Raw genomic sequence first — 26427 nt, 5'->3', positions numbered from 1 at the left:
AGTTTGTGGTGGAGCCCCCTCGTGTTTACACATATTGCTAGGTGTTTGGTGTGTCACAATCTTATTTTGCTGGCTATATTTATTGTTTTAAATTTAGTGTGATACAATATAGAATTGGAAGCTACATATTTGTATAAATATTTGCAATATAAGTTATTAAGATTTTGGTTTCTTGGATTTATAGGGTTTATATATTGTTTATATTGGAGAATTGATATATAATAATTATTTTTGATCACAACATTATCACATATTTAAGATATGTTTTTGTTTTGTGATATGATATGATAATGTAGCACAGCACTTTTTTAAATAACCCTACCTTAGTACTTCCCTCAATAACACTCAGCCCTGATACAAGCAGTTGACTGGCTCTTGGGAGATGTTATGCAAATATCAAAATGCCTATTTTTGTGGATGTCAGTCTGGAGGAGTGGGCGTTTCTGAGCAGGCGGCATTTGCAAGCAGAACACCCTAGGTAATACCCTCAAATTATGCTTTTATTTAAGAAATGAATTACAATGAATGAAAGGGGTGGGCCAGGAACAGTAGAGCTGGTAATAAAATGGATAGATGATGCTAGATGTCCTCCATCCAGGAAATTAGGTGGGCTCCACCCAGGGCCGGCCTTTGGGGTGTGTGAGCTGTGCGCCCGCACAGGGCGCCATGGGCAACAGGGGGCGCTGTGCGACCAGCACAGCTCGCAGAATGTGAGTCACCTCTTCCTCCTCATTGTCGCTCCCCAGGCTCCCGGCAGAGGATAGAGGGGCTCCGGACAGTGGGGTGCTCAGTGCGGGTGTTATTCGGTGCAGAGTGTCATTGTCATGCAGCTTTCCCCCCTCTCCCTCCCACGGCTTTCACATGCTGGAGGGAGAGGGAGAGACCAGTGTGTCAGGCAGCCAATAGCGCTGCTCTTCTGAATGGGAGGGCGTGACTTCTAGGTTGCTCCGCCTATCACCACCCCCTTAGCCAATCAGATTGCCCAGCCCGCCACATTTGACCAGGAGAAGATGAAAGTGACGAAAGCAGGGTGGGATGCAGAGGATCCGACATACCTGAGAATGAAGAAGGTATGATCATCATGTCACTCACTCTCACTGGTAATGCAAAAGTCTAATGATCGGTGTGTTCTCCTGTCCTGTGTGTAGATTAGACAATCTCCTGTACCATGTCCCCAGTCTCTGAACATCTCCTGTACCATGTCTGCAGTCTCTGACCATCTGCTGTACCATGTCTGCAGTCTCTGACCATCTCATGCACCATGTCCGCAGTCTCTGACCATCTCCTGTACCATGTCCCCAGTCTCTGACCATCTCATGTACCATGTCCCCAGTCTCTGACCATCTCCTGTACTATGTCTGCAGTCTCTGACCATCTCCTGTACCATGCCTGCAGTCTCTGACCATCTCCTGTACCATGTCTGCAGTCTCTGACCATTTCCTGTACCATGTCTGCAGTCTCTGACCATCTCCTGTACCATGTCTGTAGTCTCTGGCCATCTACTGTACCATGTCTGCAGTCTCTGACCATCTCCTGTACCATGTCTGTAGTCTCTGACTATCTCCTGTACTATGTCTGCAGTCTCTGACCATCTCCTGTACCATGTCTGCAGTCTCTGACCATCTCCTGTACCATGTCTGCAGTCTCTGACCATTTCCTGTACCATGTCTGCAGTCCCTGACCATCTCCTGTACCATGTCTGCAGTCTCTGACCATCTCCTGTACCATGTCTGCAGTCTCTGACCATCTCCTGTACCTTGTCTGCAGTCTCTGACCATCTCCTGTACCATGTCTGCAGTCTCTGACCATATCCTGTACCTTGTCTGCAGTCTCTGACCATCTCCTGTACTATGTCTGCAGTCTCTGATCCTCTCCTGTACCATGTTTTGCAGTCTCTGACCATCTTCTGTAGTATTTCTGCAATAAAGGGGGCTACAGGCACAGTAGGTGGTGAGGGAAGGTGTACCTAGGATTTCTGGATAGTGAGGGATGGGAGGCCCAGGCATGTTGGGTTTTTCCCTCTTTGTGTATGTTTAGGTGACCAGGGGGCGAGGGGTGAAGATGGGGGGCGCCACCGGATTAGCTTGCACAGAGCGCCTGAACACCTAAGGCCGGCCCTGGCTCCACCTGTCTTACTGCTGTTTCTAATGTACAGGGTGCAAAGCCCAAAGTATCTGGGTTGTATCTTGTGCTTAAAAAGCAGTATATCCTGCCTTTTGCACTGTTCGTCAGCTTTTATGAAGGGGTTTTAACCTCAAATATGCATTTGCATCTTTTAAGATAAAAGTTTTCTGATTCGTTATTTGAAAATTTCTTCAGCTATATCCGCTCTCCTTTTCCTGGTATTTCACATTGCGGTTTGAGGTTTTTGTCCCTTAAATTAAATTTCCCTACATTAACATCTACACTAAACCTAGAACTACTGTTATGTACGAACGTACCTGGTAATCAGAGCCTAGTTTGCAGGAGAAGGCCTCTCTTACAGCCCTGGCTCGTGAGTCACTGGAGTGGGGAGAGCAAGCTCAGGAGCACAGTGAGATAGGAGTGCCGGAGTGGAAGCAGTAGTCAGGCACTGGATGATGATCCTTCAGGAACGGCTGGAACTGAGGACAGTTGGAGTGAAAGTGGTGGATCAGCGATCCAGAAGCTGGTGATACTGGAACAGCAGAAGCAGGAGCTGGTGAGGTAAGCCAGGTTAAGTACAATCAACAGGCAGTAGCGAAGTCAGACAGGCCGGGTCAAAACAGGTAATCAGGCAGCTGATGCGGAGGGCTTAGCGTGGTCACAGGTTTAGTCAAAAGGGTCTGGCAGCAGGTAAACAAATCAGGTGAGCAAGGTCAAACAAGCCAAGGGTCAAGGACTGGAGAGGTTCGGATAGTCAGGTAGTGCCGGGTCGGTGCTGGTAACAGGTTAGACAGGGATGCAGGATACTGATAAAGAGCTGCAGATCAGACAGCACTGTATTGGTGTGGCTAGTGGCTTTTTAAAGACATAATGGCGCCAAAATGTATTAACGTGCACGCACGCGCTCCCAATGCGCGCGCACCTGTCGTGCACGCGCGCGCGTCATCAAGTCTTTTGAAAGCCACTGTACCATCTTGCTTGTTGATTGGACGTGTTAAACCAGGATTTTATAAGTATTTTTTAATTCGTCAAACCTTTTATTTTGCTGTTGCATTGTTGCCTGTTTGTTTTCTTTGTAAGACCCTTTTTTTGTGCATCTTTTATTTACACCATTTTTATCTTTTCATTATTAAACAATATTTGAAAACTGTTAAAATTGTCTCAAATGCACTAACGCAGAACCTAAAGAATCCCTGTCTCTCTGAAGAGCGTTACTACATGGTAAATCTCTGGATATATCTGTCTGTGGTGACAGTGTGTGTACAGATGTTTATTCTAAAGTCATAAATTGCTATTGCTAATATATTGCTAATATAGTAATTAGTGATTGGAAAAACCCCATCTGGCAGCAGTGTAAAGGGTTAAGTACATAATTAACCAAACTCAGTGACAATCGCTCCTCTGTTGGCACTTAGATTGTGGTCCTGTAAGATGAGGTTAAAAGTGTCATTGTTGCATATCAGTGACAGCGTGACACTGTGAGTTTGACCAGCTATTCCTCACAATTTGGTGAAGCTTCAGTGGTCAGGCACTGCATTTGTCATGCCTATGCATGGGCTTCCACTGAACTTTTTTTAGGGGGGGCATCATTTTAAGGTCATCCATGCTTGGAGAGAGCATCTCTAATTGGATTCCCCATGCCGCCGCCTTGCTTCCTGCCCGCTGTTTTTCTCCTCGAGGATCATGGCACTGGTTTCTAGGGGGGGGGGCAAGCGCCTCCCTTGCCCTATGGAGCGGACGCCCATGTGCCCATGTGAGGTTTTTAGAGTTATCTGTGGCTCGGTTAGAGATATTTAACCTCACCACCTACCCTGCTACCATTTTACCAGACAGGAAGTGAGAGGAACTCTCCAACAGAAACACAGACAGAAATAAAAATGCTTTTATTTAGTAGAGTAGGTGATGACTAGAACCCCAATCAGATTGTAATTAATGTATGTCTTCAGAATTTTCTGGACTTCCTGTTTGGTGAAACCATTGCCAGCAGGACATAAAGTAGGGGCAAATCTTTTTAGATAGCAGTTAAAATCAGACAAGAGTTTGGAATCCTTCGCAATTCTATCCAAAACCAAAAAAGGAGTTTTAGGCTTGACGTACACTTCAAGACATCTCAAGGTTTAGGCATATAAGACAGATCTCATTCTCATTTAACACAGAAGCCAGGCTTTGACCTACATGCGTACAGACTAATTTAGTAAAATTCTGCAGGAAACAATTATATACTGTACAGAATGACAACAAATCAGTTCTCACCTTTTATCACTTTATAGACGTGCCAACAGAGAAAGATGATTGTAGGCTGGATGCCGTAGGCTGTTTATAGCTCTATTAAATATAATGTTAATGTTCTAATATTTTTTGCAGCTAATGTTATCAGGTACCTTCTGAATTCTCATTCTCCTTTAAACTGTCAGGGAACATTTTTTTTTATAGTTTTTTTTATAGCTTTCATTTAGGATAACAGTTATGTTTTAGAATAAAGAGAATATCAATTAACAATCATGTATACAGTGTATACTCCCATTTATTATTGTAATCTATGAAATAAAAACCATCAAGTTAACAAGAAATATTTAATATAACAGATAGAAGCAGTAGATTAAAATACATAAGAGTGTTGCATGATGCTGTATCAGTATCTGGGAGGATGTTTGGACATATAAAGGGAAAATTGCAATCAAACCTTATGACATTGTACTAACCTATTATGCTTTCTGGCTGTCATGGACACACATTGTTTGACATATTCGATATTCCTCAATAATTGTGGTTTCACAGGAGGAGCTATATCTTTCAAATGTACAGAAATTAAACATTGGGCAGCTGTAAGACTGTCACTCATTCATTTCTATTCTATATCCATGTTGAATAGTAGGCTGACAGGTAAGAGAAGGGCCCATACAGAGCCTAACCATGGGTATAAATGTAAGATGCTGAAAATATCAAAATAAAATGATAATTGGATTGATTATTTTTAAGGGTCAGCTAGATAGTTTTTTTTAACTTATGTCCAGTACCTCAGACTAGTATCTCTACAGTGAGAGTGTTAGGCCCCGTACACACGGCCGAGGAACTCGACGTGCCAAACACATCGAGTTCCTCATCGAGTTCAGGGATGAAGCCGCCGAGGAGCTCGGTGGGCCGCCTTCTCCCATAGAACAACGAGAAAATAGAGAACATGTTCTCTATTTTCTCGACGAGTTCCTCGGCGGCACCATCGAGCCAAAAGTGTACAGACGACAGAGTTTCTCGGCAGAATCCGGGTTTGACCGAGTTTCTCTGTGAATTCTGCCGAGAAACTCTGTCGTGTGTACGAGGCCTTAGGCCCATCCAAAGCTGGTCAAACACATTACAATATTAATGTACAATGTATTTAAGATTCGGAATTAGCCGGCGGTTCAGACCAAATTTTTCTTGTTCAGAGGTTCGGAAAATGACTGAACTACATTGGTGTTTTGCTGAATCCAACCTTCGGCAGCAGCGAGAACATTGTGATAGCATCTAGCAGTGGTATAACTACCACTGCTAAACTTCAAAGCTTCCCTTCTTGGTGGTGTTTAGGAAGCTGGCAGCTACCAGATTTCTGACAACTATGACACTTTCTTACCCAACCTAATCAGCTGTTAGCCAGGGATTCCAAGACAACAGCTGGAAATAAACAAAGGGGGCTAAGATTGTGCAAAGCAAAAAAGAAATTACAGTGTGGGGTCTACTCATATTCATACCAAACCCTATAGGTCTGGTATATATTTTCAGTGGGATCCCACACAGAAAGGGTGTAGATTCCCTGCATATTCGTACCAGACCCCATGTAAAAAATAAAAAATATATATTGCCTTCAAAGTGACTTGCTCTGAGAAATAAATTATTTATAGACCAACAATCCTATGAAATGTATATGAATATATGGCAGGAACAAACAACTTAAACCTGGGGTCTCAAACTGGCAAATCTACAGCTGTGGTCCCATCATGCCTCTTACATGCCTTTGCCATCATGCAAAAGCACCTTGCTTCAGGAAGGGAAACACATGGATGTACTTTTGCAATTAAGGGCGTATGTCTGGGCCTATTTATGCACAGGGCGTATCTCACTAAGTACGCCGGGCCTAGTTTCTATCTCACTGATTGCGCCAGGCCGAGTTCTGAGCATGTGCAGTGAGGTGCAGAATCATGCGCGCATGCGCAGTCCGGCCGGCCCTTCATTTGCATGGGGTCACGGCTCATTTATATGGAGCGCGCCCACTTCCTTCCCACTTTCAATTACCCCGCCTTACGCCTCGGAATCTACGTTACGCTGGCGCAAATTTGGGCGCAAATACTCTGTGGATACGGTACTTGCGTCTCGAAATTGAGCCGGCGTAACGTAACAGAGATGCGCTACGCCGGTCTAAATATGCGCCGCTCTACGTGAATCTGGCCCTGTGTTACATAATGGTTTATATGTAAATGTAGCTCAGTGTCATTTTCTTTTTATAGCTCTAAATTATTTTTTTACACTTATGGCTAGCACCAACAAACCTCTAACACTGATGTAAGCAAGTCTGTATTTATCACTGTACACACTGTACATGTTAATAAATATTCACACTTTGCTTAAAGTTTGATGTACCAAAAATAAAGCATGCCGTTTCCAGAGGTGTATCAAGTACTAAGCAATACATCAGTGTGACACTATAGAGAACAACTACTGAGACTTTAATACACTGCTCCAAGAGTGTTAAAGAAAGATATACTCACCAAGCAGAGCCTAAAGCTTATAAAAAGAATTTCTAATTATGCTTTAAATTCTAGGTAGAAGGTATTACATTTGCCCTAAAGTGTTTAACTAATTTAAGTATAAAATATATTGAGCTTGAGTACATGAATTGAATGAGAACTTTGGCTTATAGCTGTCAGCCTTGCAATGCCTCATGGGACTTGCAGTTTTGCAACAGCTGGAGGGCAGCCAGTTTAAGGACCCTGACTTAAACCCTACTGAGTGCCTGGCTACAAAGTGCACTATTTTGTATATAAGAAGTTTTTTTGTCAGGATAATACTGTTCTAAAATCATTATCTACATCAGGAGTGGGCATTTAATTTTTCCAATGGGCCACATGAGAAACTATTGTGGAGAGTCAAACCAATAGAATGAACTAAAGTGATATTAAAGGCTTTAAAAAAAAAAAAAAAAAAAAACAATGTTATACTTACCTGCTCTGTGCAATAGTTTTGTACAGAGCAGCCAAGATCCTCCTCTTCTTGGGTGTCCCGCTAGCACTCCTGGCCCCTCCCTCCTGCCCAGTGCCCTCAGAGCAAGCAGCTTGCTCTGGGGGGCACCCAAGCAGGCTCGCTCTCGAATCACAGCTCTGCGTGTCCATTTACACACAGACCTGCGGCTCGGCCATGCCCCCTCCTTCTTCTCATTGGCTCCCTGGCTATGATTGACAGCAGTGGGAGCACATGGATTCTTATGGGGGAAAAAATGAAGGAGCCAGGAACACCACTGGAGGCCGCCAGAAGAGAAGGTACCAGGCTGCTCTGTGCAAAACCGTTGCACAGAGCAGGTCAGTATAATATGTTTTTTTATGTTAAAGAAAATAAGATAGAAAGTTTTACAATCACTTTAATTCCGCTCAGTGTTATCACTTTATAAAAAATAGTAAGTTATATGATTTTGACCTCCACAGACTTCTACAAGAGTGAATTAAATATTGCAGGTATATGGGTACACATAACAAGACATGATATCACCCCCTTAAAACAAAATGTAAACTAAAAATCCTGACAAGGATCCAATCTTTTGTCATATGGTAAGCTTGGACCAAACATACACATAGTCAGCATATCAGCCTGTCTATGGAACCCCATGAATGTATTTATATATTGCTTCCACTATTATATGCAACCCCAGCATGTGAGGTCACTTCTGCAGCAAGGTGGAAGTTAAGGCTGACTAGTGGGGGCATAGACTCTGCCCTTGCCTGTGGGGAAGAGAGGTGAACCTGGCAACACTTCCCCACATGCCCTCACCCATATCATATTATGTTGCCTAACCTCCCATGGTCCACACCAGTTGCCCAAACTGAGGCCACTCATAAAGAATGGAAGTGCACCTGCTACCATGTTGGTGACTGGTGGACCAATGAGTGTGGAAGCACAGATGCCGCCATTGTATTGACTTGCCAGCCTGGATCCAAGGAAACCACCCTCTTCCCCCAAAGCCATGGAGCAGTGTCACACCCCTAGCAGTTGCCTTTAAAATATAAGTAATACCGTTGTATTGTGTACATGGCATACATTATTCACATTTTATTTATAATTCCCAATTGACCTCAAGTGGGACAGGCAGGGACAGCCTAAGGGTCAGGCACTGTAAATCTTAGTTGTCATTCTTAAGGCTTTGAGTTAAGTGTTGTTATGTGATGTTCCCCTTTAAAACTATAGAGTAAAGGAAAAATGTCTCAATGTTAAAACAATAAGTCATGGTGAACCATGTTTATGACGATTTCTGTGTAATTAGAAGTAACTCATATAATTATTTAGCCTTTTGTACACTTTGTTTAGTCAATTAAGGACAACTGGTAAAAGCCCAAAAAGTTATTTAATTCATTATATTATTAAATGATAAAGAACATCAACTGTTTACATATTGTAGTATCTCCGTATTACATGAAACATGAACATTCTCAGGCCTATATATCAGTTTGTACTAATTGTGTAGCCTTTCAATCTGGAACAAAAGTTTTGGCTTTATGCACACTTAAATAACTCTATTTAAAGTTTAACCAAATGCAAACTTTTATTTTTTCATTTTGATAGTAACATAGGCCCAGATTCACAAAGGAGATACGACGGAGTATCTCAGATACTCCGTCGTATCTCTCAGAGTATCTATGCGACTGATTCATAGAATCAGTTACGCATAGATAGCCCTAAGATCCGACAGGTGTAATTGTTTTACACTGTCGGATCTTAGGATGCAATACCGCGGCCGCCGCTGGGGGGGGTTTGCGTCGTAAACCAGCGTCGGGTATGCAAATTAGGAGTTACGGCGATCCACGACGGTTTTTCGCGTTCGCTACGTCGCCGCTAGTCTAGTTTCCCGTCGCAAAGTTAGTCGTCGTTTTTGGTGCCTTAACTTTACACAGCACACGTATGTGCTTTATAAAGTATGGCCGTCGTTCCCGCGTCGAAATTTAAAAATTCACGTCGTTTGCGTAAGACGTCCGGGAATACGGAAGTACGCTACGCACGTCGCCGATCGAAAAAATTATGTCACTTCGCGCAAAGCACGGTGGGAAATTCAAAAGGGAGCATGCGCAGTAGGTCCGGCGCGGGACGCGCCTAATTTAAATGGCACACGCCCCTTTGAATTACGCGGGCTTACACCGGAGGCCGCCGACATAGGTTTTCATTGCAAGTGCTTTGTGAATCAGGCACTTGCGATGAAAACTTGCGGCGGTGTAACGTATCTACGATACGTTACGCAGCCGCAGTTCTATGTGAATCTGGCCCTCAGGGTTTTAAGCCCTGCCAATTTTTGTTTACATATTACTTTTTATTAAGTTTTTGATCAAATTTTAAAAATATAACAGAAAGTACAATAATTAACATCAATACAGTTATCAAAGGTTGTTCAATCAAATAGTGCATAATAATATAAGAAACATAATCTGTTACCGTGCTTCCAAAGTAACATACAGTGCTTGACAAAAATCTCATCTAACAATGTAACCTATACAGTATGTGCATTAAAATAAGGAAGCATCAAATGAAGCAGTGCCCTTATACCTATAGGACTGAGTAGGAAACGAAACAATGAACTATGTATTACAGTCTGTGATCCTTACAGGTTTGTTTAGGAAAGTTAGAAAATATATTTAGAAAAGGCAATTCAAATATGAAAGAATAATACATCCAAACCCATTCAAATTACAGTACATAATATGTACCGTATTTATGGGCGTATAACACGCACAGGCGTATAACATGCACCCTAACTTTAAGAGGTGAACTTTTTGGAAAAAAACTTTCCACAGCCCCCTGCGTATAACACGCAGGCAGTGTTTACCCATTATTTTCAGGGTAAAAAAGTGAGTGTTATACGCCAATAAATACAGTACTTAAGTCTGAGAGTGACCTAAAACCATTTTCACACCAGGGCGGTCATAGGTATACTGTCTACTACATTTTAAAGTAGAATACAATTAAACACATTAGATTTAGAACATCGGGAAGGGGAAGAGATAACACTAGACAGCCCATAAGATGAATGATCCCATCAGTTTATTTTTGCAATCTGTGTCCCACTGGGGAGATTTCCCTTCACTTCCTGTCCCCTAGCCAAAACAGGAATTAAGAGGAAATCTCTCCAAACTGAGGATTTCTCGGGGTGTCACCAGGGTTGTCATATGAAGATTTTTCCTCTATTCCTGTTCTGGTGTCAACCCAAAATTGTGGTTTTTCTTTTACTTTCACTTTCAATGACAGTGGTAAACAGGACAAATATAAAGGGTGAATCTCCCTAATGGGGGTGCAGACAGCCAGAAAACCTGACAACCTGACAAGACAAGATTTACAGTATCTCTTGACTCTAGCCAAAACTAAAAAATAAGTTTTGCCTTCGGTGATACTTTAATGAAAACACAATAAAACATTTTTTAAAAAGGGCTTAAAAAAAGGGCTTCAAAATGTTCAAAATTGCTGTTGTTGGACTAAATCATCCACTGTATTTTCTTTCCTTTTGATGTATACTATCATAAAATCCCCCATAACAGTTTTGCCCCATGTTTTTGAATAGTAGACAAAAACAACTGGACCCCTTTTATAAATGTTCCAGCAGTGTACAGACCTACAAATGCAAACACAGTGATCTTGAGCAACTACCAAAAATGAAAATTCCTGAATTAAACACATTTACATTTTAAGTTACCCTGCCCTTTATAGCCTAGGCTCAGGCTTTACATGGACCAAATCATGATTGAGCTCCTTCTATTCTTGGCAGTAAGCCCAACACCCTGCCATTCAACTGTCATATGCCAGAGCCACTACTACCCAATAAAGAGCTGGCACAGTTGAATGTCAAGGGGTGATCTTAGTTTCAGGAGGGTTAGAGTTTAACCCTCCTCTTATGTTAGCTTTCTGTTACTATCCATGATTTTAACGGGTCGGTTTTGACCCGTGTCTTAAATCAGCCATAACATAGCCTCTGAACAATTATTTATCATCTAATTTGTTTCTTACCTCTTGGTTACCTTGTTAGGCTTCTTTATCCTTGAAAAGATTGGTTTTAATATTTTTGGTGTGACCCCTTAGACCTTTCTTTTGATAGCATACCTCTCATTTTCAAATTTAAAAAATGGTACTCTGCAAGTCAGCAACTCTGAAATGTATTGGTCCTATGTTTCTTTACTTTATTTAGAGAAGCAGACAAGCAGGCAAAGAGATAGGCCCCTTCCTAACTACAGCTCACAGGGTTGAGAGGTGATTGGCTGTCAGTGTTACTAAGCAGAGAGAGTGTTTATGATTTCAGTTTTGGCACTTATTAGTGTCCTATAATCCTATATTATAACTGGGTCGGAATTGACCCTAACACCATAAACGTCTTAATTTTCACCACAGTATTTTATAATTTAGTGAAAAGGATTATTTTTCTATTACATTATTTAAATAGAGGTTCCTGACAAAGTAAAAAAATATTGAAGCAATAAACAAATTTATGTGATACTTATAGACATATAAAACCTGAAAAACGGGTCGGTTCTGACCCTAACACAAGAGGAGGGTTAATCTTGTCTTAGGCCTTATTTACATGGGGAAAGTACTTCCATGCCCCATGCACACAACACCTGTGCATTCCCATGCCAGCATGTCTATTTGGACACAGCATCTGCACAGACAAAGCTTCTTTGTCCCGATTGGACATCTGTGTGGATGCATGACCCCTAATGCACTCAGGGTGAGTTCTGAACAGGCACACGCATGCATCTGCATGCACTCGCACCCACACACATGCCATATTGGGACATAGCGGCTGTGTTCATGCAGCTGCTGTGTCCCAATAGACATAAACAGGACTGCCAGCATGGGGATTCTACAGTCAAGGGATAGCCGTAATCCATTTATAATGAAACTATTGCCAATATTTCAGCACTCTCTATCAAGGCGTGGACAATGATGTTATGCACACGAGACAGCTTATTAAACCAACAGTGACCAATAACAAATATAGAATAACGAACCAATTATAAGACAACACAAGTTGAAAATCCATTGTGTTCCTTGAATTACTGTGGACCTCCTCAGCCAGCCTGTATCCCCCTACTATTGTTTTTATCCTGTTATGATTTCTAGTGAATTCCATTTATGTAAGTACTACTAGCCTTGATACAATATATTGTGTAAAGTGTAATTGTTGGCACTTTCTTACATTACTGTATAAACAATATAACTATACAACTATATCTATATTACAGATAAGGATCAAATCACACAATTGTAAATCTCCCCTGATGAAGAAAAACTATATATCAATGTAAATTTTCAAAACTTGTCGGCATGTGTGCCGTAAATCTATCCGACTGACCTCAGCTTGACTTGGGTAGTGGATTGTGAGCCTTGGGTTGATATATTTACCCTGTATACACTTGATTAATTGATGTATTTTAAAATGAATTTCGTATTCATATATATCTATTACCGTTTTTCTACGAAAAATAAAGTAGGCACTTACCGGTATGTGCGTTTTTTATACATCTCCTACTCTTCTTACTTTTCTGCTTAAAAAGTCCTAAGGGGCGACCTCCCATGCACTGGTAGCATATTTTCCTCCATGACAGAGTAGTAACTGGAAGAGACCATGCCTATGTAAAATGTTCTGCCACTGCTAGAAGAGGTACCTGCTTCATATTGACATGATACTTTATAATGTTACTAAGTAAGTCTGGCCACCCCTGTTGTGGTAACATGGTTCATTATCATTCTGACAGATATAACAAAACAAAAAAGCGGCACTTTTATATCCACTTCAGCGGTGACATTTGTTTTACTAAAAGAATGTTGTATCCAGACATGTTTTTAAGAAAAGGAATCATTTTTATTAATGAGTTTTTCTAAACACAGGCCTGTTCATTGCCACAGTTTGTAGTTAGATACGCATGTTAAAATGTAGCTTTCATGCCAAGACATTTAAACTTAGCCAAGAATAACTTTCTTACAATCTAAAATCTTTTATTACCTTCCTGTGATCCTGTTCCAAGACATCATCCATTAGGATTTTTCCAAAGAGGAAATCTGAAGAGCTCCATTTTAAACTTGCCAAAGACGCCACCGTGTGTGAATCTTCCATAGAAATAGGTCACAAAACAAACATTTATTTCGTTTAATTTCAACAAATGTCTGCACTGGGTGTGGTTTTCTAGGGGTCAGGATAATTTGTGTGTTAATTCACGAAACCAGATCTTTCCAGATATAGTATTCTATCTCATCTCATTAAAACAGAGGTCTTGGCAGCAGTATAAAAACACTTCAATGCAATCACATGGTAACTTATTGGATCGTTATTAATTAGTTTAATATGTGTATCTATTTGCTTTCTGGTTTTGACAGCTCAGGTTTTTCTGTTTCCCTACTAAACTAACTAGACATGTGACTTTGACCAAAAGTCCTGCTTTTTTTTTAATTCTCTAATTTCTATGTTGCCCGGATTGACGTGTGGCTGTATGAATAAGTCTTTTTTTTCTATTTTTTTCTATTTTACCTTTTTTCATTTTCTACAGTGTAGCGCTTGTCAAATCCCCAGTGGAACAAAAAAGTAAACCATGATATCACAACACACAAAAAACATGTTTGAAGGATACAGAAATGGTTGAACCTCCAAAGAGGAATGGTCTCTGACCTTGGACACCCTGGGGTGCAATTCTCCTGAAAGGGCTACGGTACTCTCTTGTCCAGCCGAAGCCTGTCCACCAAGTACTGGGTGAGGGGCACTCCCATTTATGGTTGGAAAGAGGTAAAAGACTGGCCACAGAATCAACAGCAGGGCAGGCCCCAATAACTTGCATCCTTCATCTCTGTGCATAAATAAAAGTGCAAGTGCTTGTGAATAAAAGGCTGCTCTGGTACTTCTTCAGACTTCACAAACCTGGCTTATAATAAAAGGAATAGCTGTCCCTTACTGGCAATGGTGTCCCCTTTATCTCTGACCTCTGGTTCTCACTTACCTCTGGTAACAGGAGTGGTCGTTCCATGTGGCAACTGCCTCCCTTTCACCTCTGGCAACACTCGGTTCACCATCCAGGTGAACCTCCGCAATGACCAGGCTCCCCTCGGACTGAACCTCTACGCAAAAAATTTAAGCACCAAAATACGAAAACGACGGGATTACGAATGAGTCGCATAACGAACAACTGCAAATACGAACAAACGATCCGACAAAAATACGACGAAACAAAAACGGCAAAAGAACGAATATGACATCTATAACAAAAGACTTGCATTCTGTATTTTGTTTGAATCCTTGTTCTGTTCGTATTTTGATTTTCAGTCGTATGTTCATATGACATCTATAACAAAAGATTTTCATTCTGTATTTTGTTTGAATCCTTTTTCTGTTTGTATGTTCATATGACATCTTATAACAAAAGATTTGTATTCTGTATTCTGAATTCCTTTTTTCTGTTCGTAATTTGGTTTCAAAATACAGAATGCAAATCTTTTGTTATAAGATGTCATTTTCATTTTTTTGAATGGGCAGTGAGTGTAGTTAGTGAAGCAGCTTCTCTTTTGTGCTGAGTACAGTAGTACAGTAGTACGCTTCCTGAAGACGGTTTAACTGAAACGTGACGTCGAGGCGATATCCGAGTGCGCACGCATAGCCACGCACTTCCGGTCTCACTGGTTGATGGACAACTAGCGGTGGAACGCACGCTAGTGGACCAGGACGCGGCCATCTCTTATCTTGTCTTACTATCCCCACCACCTACAGCCTCAGTGCCGGGAACGGGCACCAGCAACAGTAAGAGGCCATTTGGCATTGTAATTTTAACTTTTGTATATTAAATGGTTTTACACTATGGTGGTATCTCTTCTCCTTTCTTGGTACACCATTTGCTGCAATCGCTGACATTGGAATCCAATGAGACCCTGCTGATCCTCATTTAAAACAAGCCTGATTGACCATATTTTAAGTAATCTGGTCAACACCGTGTGGTAAGGAGCCATCCATTATTATTCTGGTGACCTATAGGTGAAGGCGGATCACTTCTTTCTCGCACTTTGGCTATTTTGAAGATTCACAAGCACTTTAGCATTTGCACTTTTCCCTGCGATTTGGGATTGGATTATTTGCATTTTGCACCTGGACTTGATACAACACTGGATCCATTTTGCATTTAACTATTTATTTGCTGGACATTCTTTTAAATTTTTTTTTTTTTTTTATTTTATTTATTTTCCACGGCATTTGGCACTATTGTACTTATAGAGTTTAGACTATAATCTGTTTGGTTTTTCACATAGATTTGGGTACACAGTTACACTGTGTACTACTCAAACGCACATTGTGACACGCATCCACTATTTTGATATAGCGCCCCTCACCTCACTATACAATATATGCAAGTCAGTCACCTGATTTTATTTGGGAGCAGCTTCACTCAGTTAGTCACTTGATTTATCAAGTATATAATTTAGTGTAATTCATTTGGCGCGAGATTTATTTTTCCTGAGTACAGTAAAGCCAAATAAACTTTTCTTTGGATTTTCGTCTGAACGGAAATCAGTTGGCCAGACTTTTGAACCTGGAACCCAAAAATGGTTTTCTGATGGAGTTTAAAAACGATCGTTCGGTAAAACGATCGTTTTTATGTTTGTTGTTAAAAAAGTCTGACCAAGTGTATGGGGCTTAACAATAGTTAATATGGATGAGCCGCGTGTTGAAAGTGCCGCGAATCCCGCGATATATTTACGAAAGTACAAAATGACGAAAATTCACGAAAATTATTGTCTAACAAGTAACGAACATGAATTAAACAGAATAACGAACCATCCCGCATGTACGAAAATAAAACGGTAACCAAAATACGAAACGATCGGAATATGAAAAAATCGCGTCGTACGAAAAACGAACGGGAACGGACAGGAAAACGGGAGTCTTATGAAAAACGAATGGGAACGAACCTACGGAACGATACGAAACGGAACAAAAAAAAAAGAATTTTTTTTCTGTGCACATGTCTACCATCAGCTGCTGCTTCACATACAGCCCCTAGGCTGAGGCTGGGGCTAAAAGAACACTGATCATCTGACTCATTCCCCTTAAATAGACTCTCCCAGCAAATTATGTCTAGTCACAACCTGAACTCACTGTGGTCTTGTCAATCTAATGCCAAAGGCAGCAGTGCCACCTATTGACAGAAGAGAGAAATGCACCAGATTCAGGGTTAGGGCAAAAAAGTCAATTGATACAACTGACAATTTGCCAGGGTAATTACCGCCTAGCATAACTAAATTTGTTAGCAACCCTGTCTAAAACCAGGGTAATACACATAGAATCTGGTAACTTGTGCTCATAAAAATCCAGTGTTGTGTAAGGACAACAATGAAATACCTAAGATTAAATTGGGACCCTGAAAGAATCTGTATATTCTTTAGGGAAGGTAATACTTATAAGCTGCTGTTGCAGAGACAGAACCGGTCGATCTATAAATTGAGGGCAAATACACCTCCAGGCCTTCATGATGCCATGTGCTTTCTGTAACTAAAAGTTGTTCCTGCCTTCTAGTGGCTCTGAAGCAGGGCCAGTATCTGGATTAGACCATGGGGAAAGGGAAGTTTCCCTCCCTTTGGAGAGATCCACTCTCACTTCCTGTTGTGTCTCCATGGCCAGAACTAAAGGAAAATCTTCCATTCGAGACAGTAAGAAAAATGACAACAAAAAAAACTGAAAGGAGTTTAGCCCTTTACTACTCTATCAAAAATGAAACAAGTAAATGAACAAATAAAGAGTGTCAGCTATAGGAGTAAATTTCTTGTTACTGTATAAATGCAGTTGAAGAAAAGACAGTTCTGAATGTCATGTAGGCACTGGAAAACTTTCTGGTGATAACTGAAACCTGAGTGGTTAGTCCTTCATTGGAAAAATACATTGAAAAATCTTCATAGCTACATTTCTAGCACATTCATCTGTGTATAATTTTAGACAAATGGCAACCTTTTCATTTAATACATAAGGGCTCAGCTAAAAAAGTACATTTATACTTATTTGATTTATAAGGTTCGACATTGAAATATAGAACTGTGAAGTGTTAACAGATGCTTGCAGACATTTTCCAAGCTTGACACATGGTCGAACTGGGGAAAGCAGATGTTGTTAGTTGGGGAGACATAACTAAGCTATTATATCACTCAAGCTTTAGCTTGGCCCTGGAGCTGTCACCTTTTTATGCAATAACATTGTCATGTCGGATTTTACTAAAATCAGTTTGATCAGTTTTTTTAGGTTGTTTTGCCATAATAATAATAATTATATTAACCAGCACAATAAATTACCAAAAAATCAATAAGCAAATAACATCATATGCTAATGAATGATAGAGACATATTACAATTATCCATGCTATAATAGATTCATACTTTGTTATATTCTATTAAATTATATATTCATTTTTATAGGATTAATAATATAACATTAGAACATCATAAAACATTAATAAAGTAATGTTTTAATGATTTATGCACACATTATAATAATATCCTGTTTGTTAGTTTTTTTTAAGGATTATATACAGTTTGTAGTATGTAGGCCAGGTGGTAGATGCCCAGATCTACAGAAGTCAATTGAAAGACTAAGGGCCAGATCCACAAAGCAAATGCGCCGACTTAACTCGAGATACGCGGCGTAATTGAAATTTACACGGCGCGTATATTTGCGCCTGATCCTCAAAACGAGATACGCCTTAAAATCCTGTTTTTCCGTCCTACCTAAAATAATTATACCGGCGCTTTTCTGTGTGCAAATTACGCTAGAAACGCCGCTGTTTTGATAGGCAAAGATGCAAATGAGGGAGATAGGGCGATCCACAAAATTAAGTGTGTGCGCCGTAGCTTACGCCCTGTGCGCTTCTGTTAGTTTCAATGTGTAAAGTTACACTTTATAAAAGCAGCCCTAATTTTACACATGCCGTGTAATGGTCAGCTAAAGCAACACCATTAAGGAAGAGCTGAGCACACACACTTGCTGGACTACAATCTGTATGCCAACATGCCAGGGGCATCCATGCGCATAGCTAGACTAGTGACTTCAGTGACCGAGGGTACCCCCTCTTCTGAGGGAACAGCAGTCAGGAGACGCCTCGCAGAATGCATCTTTGCACAGTAAACACACACATTAATTATGTCACAATGAGAATGCATAAATGCACACCACTGTGGTCCCTAGCACAGACATATCACATGCACATCTAATTGGATTAGATCCAAGTACCCCCCCTCCCCCCATTGGTACTTGGGAGCAGTAACGCCACGCCACGGCTCCAATTCTGTTACTGTGCATTCATACACCATTCAGGAACCTGGGATCACTTCTCCCTGGTCCTGGGGATCCCTTCTCCACCAAAACTGAGGGTGACACCCTTATTTATTCAGGAATTCCACCCCCCCACATTCACACATCATTCACACACATAAACCAAATCATAAGTACAGTATACAAAACAAAATCATAAAAATATAAAAAAAAATAAAAAAAATAAAAAATAAAAAGTACCCCTGCAAATTAATTTCGGCGGCGTTTGCTCCGTCTGGGCTGCCCACGGCCACGGCCACGGCCAACTGGAGAATCTTCATGGGGGGGGTGTTAGCAGGGGAGGGAGTATCTTCATGGGGGGGGTGTTAGCAGGGGAGGGAGTATCTTCATGGGGGGGTGGGTGAGCACGGGAAGGAGGAGCCTCCCCTGGTGTCTGTCCTCCTGCTGGCCTGCCCTCCAAGGCCACTGCTAGCCTTGTCAGACAGACAGTGACGGCAGCCGTATTGGCCTGGCCAGCCCGGGTATTGTCCTGCACAGCCCGGGTATTGTCCTGCACAGCCTGGGTCAGGGCAGTCACCTCCTGGGCCATGCCTGTTGTGGCGGTCTTCAGGTCCCACAAACATGTGATGACCGCCAATGAGTTGGTGGCCACATCACCGAGTGACTCCTTCATTACACCCAGGCTGTGCTCCATCTGGGTCAGAGTGACTTTTATCTGACCCAGAGTGCGGGTCTGCCGGCATTGTCTTTCTGAAGACTGGCCGGCAGACGCTCGGCCACCCCCCTGGTCTCCTGGGTCGACATCCTGCCTGCCCCTGAGGCTTGTGGCCTGGGAGGAGGGGGGAGAGTGACCCTTGTGGGTTGCGGCCTGTTGGGGGAGGAGTGGGAGGGGCTACCCCTGATGGTGGCCTGACTGCTGCCAGCCTCTGGGGTAGGCTCTGGGGTAGCCTCAGGGGTAGCCTCAAGTGTAGCCTCAAGGGTATCCTCAAAGGTCATCATATCAGAGGCCAAAAGGACTTCCCGGCCAATTTGAAGATCTTCTTCCTCCACCCCCTCATCCTCCTCCCCCTCAACCTCCTCATGAGGGGAGGTTTGGCCACTCCCCTCCCCTGGGGAATCCTCAGCAGCCTCTTGTCCTTGGGGTGGTGCAGCAGCCTGGCCTGATGGGCCAGCAACCTCCTGGCCTGATGGGCCTGCAATCTCCTGGTCATCTGTGGAGGACACAAAACAATCACAGGTTTGAGGATCCACACACTTGGCACATCTTCCCTTCCCCCACCCACACGCTCGGCCACCCCCCTGGTCTCCTGGGTCGACATCCTGCCTGCCCCTGAGGCTTGTGGCCTGGGAGGAGGGGGGAGAGTGACCCTTGTGGGTTGCGGCCTGTTGGGGGAGGAGTGGGAGGGGCTACCCCTGATGGTGGCCTGACTGCTGCCAGCCTCTGGGGTAGGCTCTGGGGTAGCCTCAGGGGTAGCCTCAAGTGTAGCCTCAAGGGTATCCTCAAAGGTCATCATATCAGAGGCCAAAAGGACTTCCCGGCCAATTTGAAGATCTTCTTCCTCCACCCCCTCATCCTCCTCCCCCTCAACCTCCTCATGAGGGGAGGTTTGGCCACTCCCCTCCCCTGGGGAATCCTCAGCAGCCTCTTGTCCTTGGGGTGGTGCAGCAGCCTGGCCTGATGGGCCAGCAACCTCCTGGCCTGATGGGCCTGCAATCTCCTGGTCATCTGTGGAGGACACAAAACAATCACAGGTTTGAGGATCCACACACTTGGCACATCTTCCCTTCCCCCACCCACACATGCTAATCACCAGATAGAAAAACCAAAAACTTACCTGGCCCCACAGGAACACCTGTCTGATATCCACGCAGGCCCACCACCTGCTCTGGCTGGAAACACCGGGCCACTGGCCATTCCTCCTCACTCAGACGGATGGGGCAGGGTCCCCCTCCTCCAGTGCCCCTGGCATGGGCATTGATCTTAGCCACCTTGTTCCGGACCACGCTCTTTAGATCGTTTATCTTTTTTTGTATGCCAGCGGGGGTCCTCGTCTCCCCCCCCGCCGCATTGATCTGATCCGTAACCTTTTTTAATATCGCCTTCCTCTGGGCCGGGGAGGTGTTTTCCTGCTATCAGGCCCATGTAAATAGCGCCCATATAGGACGATGGACCTAGCAAGGATTTGCTTCTCAACCTGATTAAAATTGAGCTTCCTGCGCTTGGGTGCCATCACAGACACCACTCAGCAACAAGAAACTCACCGGACAAACAAACAAAAATACACACACAACAAACAAACAAAAACACTCACAGAAGAAACACACAAAAAGCAAAACACACAAGCAGACAGCTACTACATATTCACAAACAAACACGCAAAAAACAAACACAAAATACAATCAGAAAAAAACAAACACAATATACAAAAAAAAAAAAAAATAATACACTTAGAAAAAAAAAAACAGAAAATACACTTAGCAGAAACAAACACCAACTACTATCTAATACTCCTCCAAAACTTCTCTATCACACACAACTCACCAACAAACACCGACAAACATTCAGAGCAGAAGCAACTTGCTCTAGGAAGGGTAACACAGGGAAATACTTTTGCAAGGGAAGTGTGTTTGACTGGGGCTATTTATACACAGGGCGATCCTCAAACTAAGTACGCTTGGCCTTTTACCTATCTCACTGATTGCACTGAGCAAAGTTCTGCACATGCCCAGTGAGAAGCAGATTCGTGCGCGCATGCGCAGTACGGCCGGCCCTTCATTTGCATGGGGTCACGGCTCATTAAAATGAAGCATGCCCACTTCCTTCCCACTTGCAATAACCCCGCCTTACGCCTCGGAATTTAAGTTACGCAATCGCAATTTTGTGCACAAATGCGCTGTGGATACGGCAATTACGACACCAACTTAGGGCGCCGTAACTTAAATGACATAAGTTTTGAGTAACTTAATTTGCGGCGCTGGCTGTGGATCTGGCCCTAAATTCTTAACTCCTGTCCAGAACTGTAACAACTATTGTAACTACTGTTGCCAGAAAATATGTGATAGTGTTCCTGGTGTGCCTGGTCCTTTGTGGCAACTCCAGCACATCTTAAAGTGGTTGTAAACCCTTACAGACCACTTAGACATACATGTAAGCCTAGATTAAGTCTTACCCGTAGGTGCAAGAAATTTCTCCTTAACCCACACGGTTAAAGAGATATTTTCAAGGGGGCGTGGCTAGCCGGCGAGCTGAATGGACGGCTGACTCTACAGCTCCTGCACTGACCGGAGAACCGACCAGCATACAGCACTGTTACACGCACCAAAATGCACCACCAGGACCCCCACACAGCGGGGACCCAGACCGGAACATCCCGGAAACGAAAAGAGTACCGGGCCCCTCGGAAACTGACTGACTTTTTCTCCTCAGCATCAGAGGGACGAATCCAAGATGGCGCCCGCGACCGCTCACCGCGCGGCGAACGGGCCTACACTGACCTGCCTGACGAGGATGAGATTCTAGATCGGCCTCACACGACTCCCCAGGATTCCTCCTCTACACCCGGACCTCCATCCACCTCCAACAGTCCTGCAAAGACGCGGATGCGGCTAGACTCCGGAGCGCAGGCCTATGAGGTAAGGCCTGACCAGGACACTCTCCTCATGCTACCACCAGCAACGTCCCCTATTGCGGCCTTCCCCACATCAGACCAGCCTGTGGTAGACACGCAGCTTAAGGACATGCTCATTACGCTGCACAGCTCCATACACAGTGACATATCCACTATGTTTGCGGCATTTAAACTAGAAATGGGTCACTTAGGCAGCAGGATGGGGCACATAGAAGGTCAAATGAGCGCCATGACTGAAACGGTGAATGACTTAGTGGACGCCCATGACCATGTCAGAGAGGAACAACAGTGGGTGCGGGCTAAAATGGCGGACCTCGAAGACAGATCGAGATGCAATAATGTCAAGATTCGCGGTATACCTGAATCGATCGTCCCAGCCGATCTTCATACATATGCCAAGAAACTGATTTCCACCTTGCTACCAGATCTCCCGCCGGTGGAGACTATAATAGATCGTATCCATCGCCTACCAAAACCCCCCCATCTGCCTGCAGAAGTCCCTCGTGACACGTTGATGAAAATACATTTCTTCCACGCCAAAGACATGCTCCTGGCCAAAAACAGACGCCTGGATCAACTGCCGCCACCGTACTCCAAACTGCAACTCTTTGCAGACATTTCCCAATATACCAGGCAACAACGTAGGCAGCTGCAAACTATCACCAAGCCGCTCAACAACCACAAGATACCCTACCAATGGGGTTTCCCAACCAAACTATTAGTGACCAAGAATGGAGTGAAACACGCTATCCACACGGTAGAGGAGGGTATTAACTTGCTTAGAAAATGGAAGATCATCCCTGACGGAGAAGCAATGTCCCACAGACCAGGTGCAGAGAAACAAATGCCTCCCATGACAAATCCCCACTTCAGTGGGATCAAGTGACCATGTATCAGTGCTGTCCCATACCATAATTTCAGTTAGCACTCCGGTCCAGTGCCTGCTCGTTGCCACTAGTCCACAAACTTTTACCCTCATACACCGCTCAGTGGTTCTACTGGTATACCACTGACCCCTGTTCGTGTTCTGTTGTTCCCCTGCTTCACCACCCCGCTTGTCCCTATTGCATTTGTGCTATCTCGCAATAACTGTTGTCCTTTTCTCCTCCCTACCTATCCTGATCCGGTAAGAGCACCTTTCTACCTCGCAACAGCATCTTCTGAGGCATTCACCTCCGGGATCCTCCGAGCCTGCAGACTCCTCCTGGGACCTACCTCCACGCCAAGCGAACTGTGAGTACAACCTCTACCATATACACACAGCGCTACCTTTCACAATGCCGAAATTCCTATCGCTCAATGCGAAGGGCCTAAACCATCCGGCCAAAAGGGCCTCGCTATGGAAAACAGCCAGAGACTCTGGATGCGATATCCTTTGTGTACAAGAGACACACTTTAAGACCACAGCTGAGCCCAAGTGCACAAACAAGGACTTTCCTACCCTATTTAAAGCTTCGGGGCCTGACAAAAAGAATGGCATACTAATGGCCTTCAAGACCTCGGTCTCCCTAGACCTTCACAATACCCTCACCGATCCCGATGGCAGATACTTAGCACTGGACTGCTCCCTTAATGGGGTAAGATATACCATCGTAACTGTGTACGCACCTAACAAAGGGCAAGTCCCTTTCTTATCCAAGCTCATGAAGAAAATAGACCGCTTTAAGCAGGGTCGCCTTGTCATATGCGGGGACTTTAACATTGTCCCTGATAGCTCAATAGATGCTTCGTCCAGACCCAACAGATTATCGTCGCCGATGGGTACATTCCTACGGACACACGACCTATACGATGTGTGGCGGTGCCACCACACTTCCGAAAGAGACTATTCCTACTTTTCACCATGCCATAACTCCTACACACGCATTGACTACTTTTTGGTGGACAAATGGACCTTGCCCACTGCCTCTGCATCCGAGATAGGAACCATCACGTGGTCCGACCACGCGCCTGTCACCCTGACTACCAGTGACTCTCCATCGACCTCAGCCACGAGGGTTTGGAGAGCTAATTCAGCACTCCTGAACTCACCACTTTACTCAGACCACATCAAGAACAGCCTAGAAGAATTTTTTACATTGAATGCAAACTCCGTTGCCGATAACTCGGTCCTCTGGAATGCCCATAAGGCATTCATACGAGGGATTCTCATCCAGTTAGGAGCTAGGGAGAGGAGGAGGAGATCACAGCGTCTAGACTCCCTGACGACAGAAATCCAATCACTGGAAGCCCAAAACCAATCTCACCCTGACAATACTCTCAAACACAAACTAGGTCTCCTTAGACAAGAATTGAGGTCCCATCTTTTAGACTCATATCAGAAGGCCCATACCCGCTTCGGAGCCACACATTACTCAACGGGCAACAAAGCCGGTAAGACCATGGCCGCCAGAATCAAAGGGCACTACGCCAAATCCAAAATTGCACATCTCTACCACCCAACCTCCAAACAAAAGGTCATAGACCCCTCGGCCATTGCCGACGCTTTTCGCCAGTACTATGCCACTCTCTATAATTTAAAAGATGACTCATCTATACCACAACCCTCGCCCCAGGACATTTCCTCGTTTCTAGAGGAGATTATCCTTCCCAGACTATCTAGCGACCAACTCCTAACACTAAATGCCCCGTTTACCCCACAGGAGATTCTACAAACCATTTCGAAATTACCTTCTAACAAATCCCCGGGCCCTGACGGACTCACCAGTGAATACTATAAAATCTTTGGCCACACGCTGGCACCCTTCCTCTCAAATGTTTGCAATGACGCTGCCTCATCCTCCTCTCTCTCTCCAGAAATGTTATCCGCCTTGATTATCACACTGCCAAAGCCAGGTAAGGAACCCACCCACGCGCAAAATTTTCGCCCTATATCTTTACTCAACATAGACACCAAGATTTATGCCAAACTCATAGCCAACCGGTTAATTGACCTAATGCCCCTACTCATTCATAAGGACCAATCTGGGTTCACAAAAGGGAGACAAACATTTGATGCTACCCGTAGAATTCTCAACATCATACACGATGCAGGATCCACGCGAACGCCTTCTCTGCTCCTATCCTTGGACGCAGAGAAGGCGTTTGATAGAGTCCACTGGGACTATATGAGAGCCGCCCTTATTAAATTTGGCTTCCAGGGTCCTATACTGTCGGCCATAATGGCGCTGTATTCTTCCCCCTCGGCACAAGTATACACCTCTGAAATGCTATCACGCCCGTTCCCCATAACCAACGGCACCCGTCAAGGCTGCCCATTGTCTCCGCTCATATTCAACCTAGTTATGGAGCCTCTTGCGGAACATGTCAGGGCTCACGCCGCTATAACGGGCTTCCGCTTAGGCACTAAAGACCACAAAATTAATTTATTCGCGGATGATGTGATATTAATGTTGACAGACCCAATATCCTCCCTGGCTTCGGTACAACTGCTGCTACAGAGATTCAGTAATGTTTCTTATTATAAGGTGAATGAACAAAAATCTCATATTCTAGATTTGGGTTTAGATGCAATTACAAGTAACATACTCAGAAACACCTATCCTTACGCATGGGCCGAAAATGGAATAACATACCTGGGAATAACACTCTTTAAATCACTCAAAGATATCTCTAAACATAACTACACTAACATTAAGCATATCCTGATCAAGGAAACTACTGTCCTCTCCAAGCATGAATTCTCATGGGCAGGCCGCCTAGCGGCCTTCAAAATTATGTTACTCCCCAGGCTGCTGTACATTTTCCGCACGCTACCTATACCTCTCTCACGCTCGTATCTCCAATCTATACAATCCATCTTAACACAATTTGTATGGCAGGGGAAAAGACCTCGATGTAGTCACTCCAAGCTCATTAAACACAGATCAGTGGGCGGAATGGGGCACGTAGACATTAGGGACTATTACCTAGCTTCTATCCTCTCCCAGATGAGAGACTGGTTCTCCATATCACCTTCTACACTATGGGGAGACATAGAAAACACCAAGACACCAGGACCTAACTTATCTAGATGGTTGTTTAGCATGACCGCAAAGAACACACCATTGACCACCTACTCACCTACCATCCAAGCCTCTGTTAAAGCCTGGAAGATCCTCCACAACACCCACTGGACGAAACATCTGACCAAACCCGTACCCGTCCCCCTAGAGACACTGGAATTAC

The sequence above is a fragment of the Rana temporaria genome, chromosome 1 (genome assembly GCF_905171775.1).
Source record: "Rana temporaria chromosome 1, aRanTem1.1, whole genome shotgun sequence".
Taxonomy (NCBI): Eukaryota; Metazoa; Chordata; class Amphibia; order Anura; family Ranidae; genus Rana; species Rana temporaria.
The sequence above is the reverse complement of the archived record's forward strand: the minus strand, read 5'-3'. Positions refer to the sequence as shown.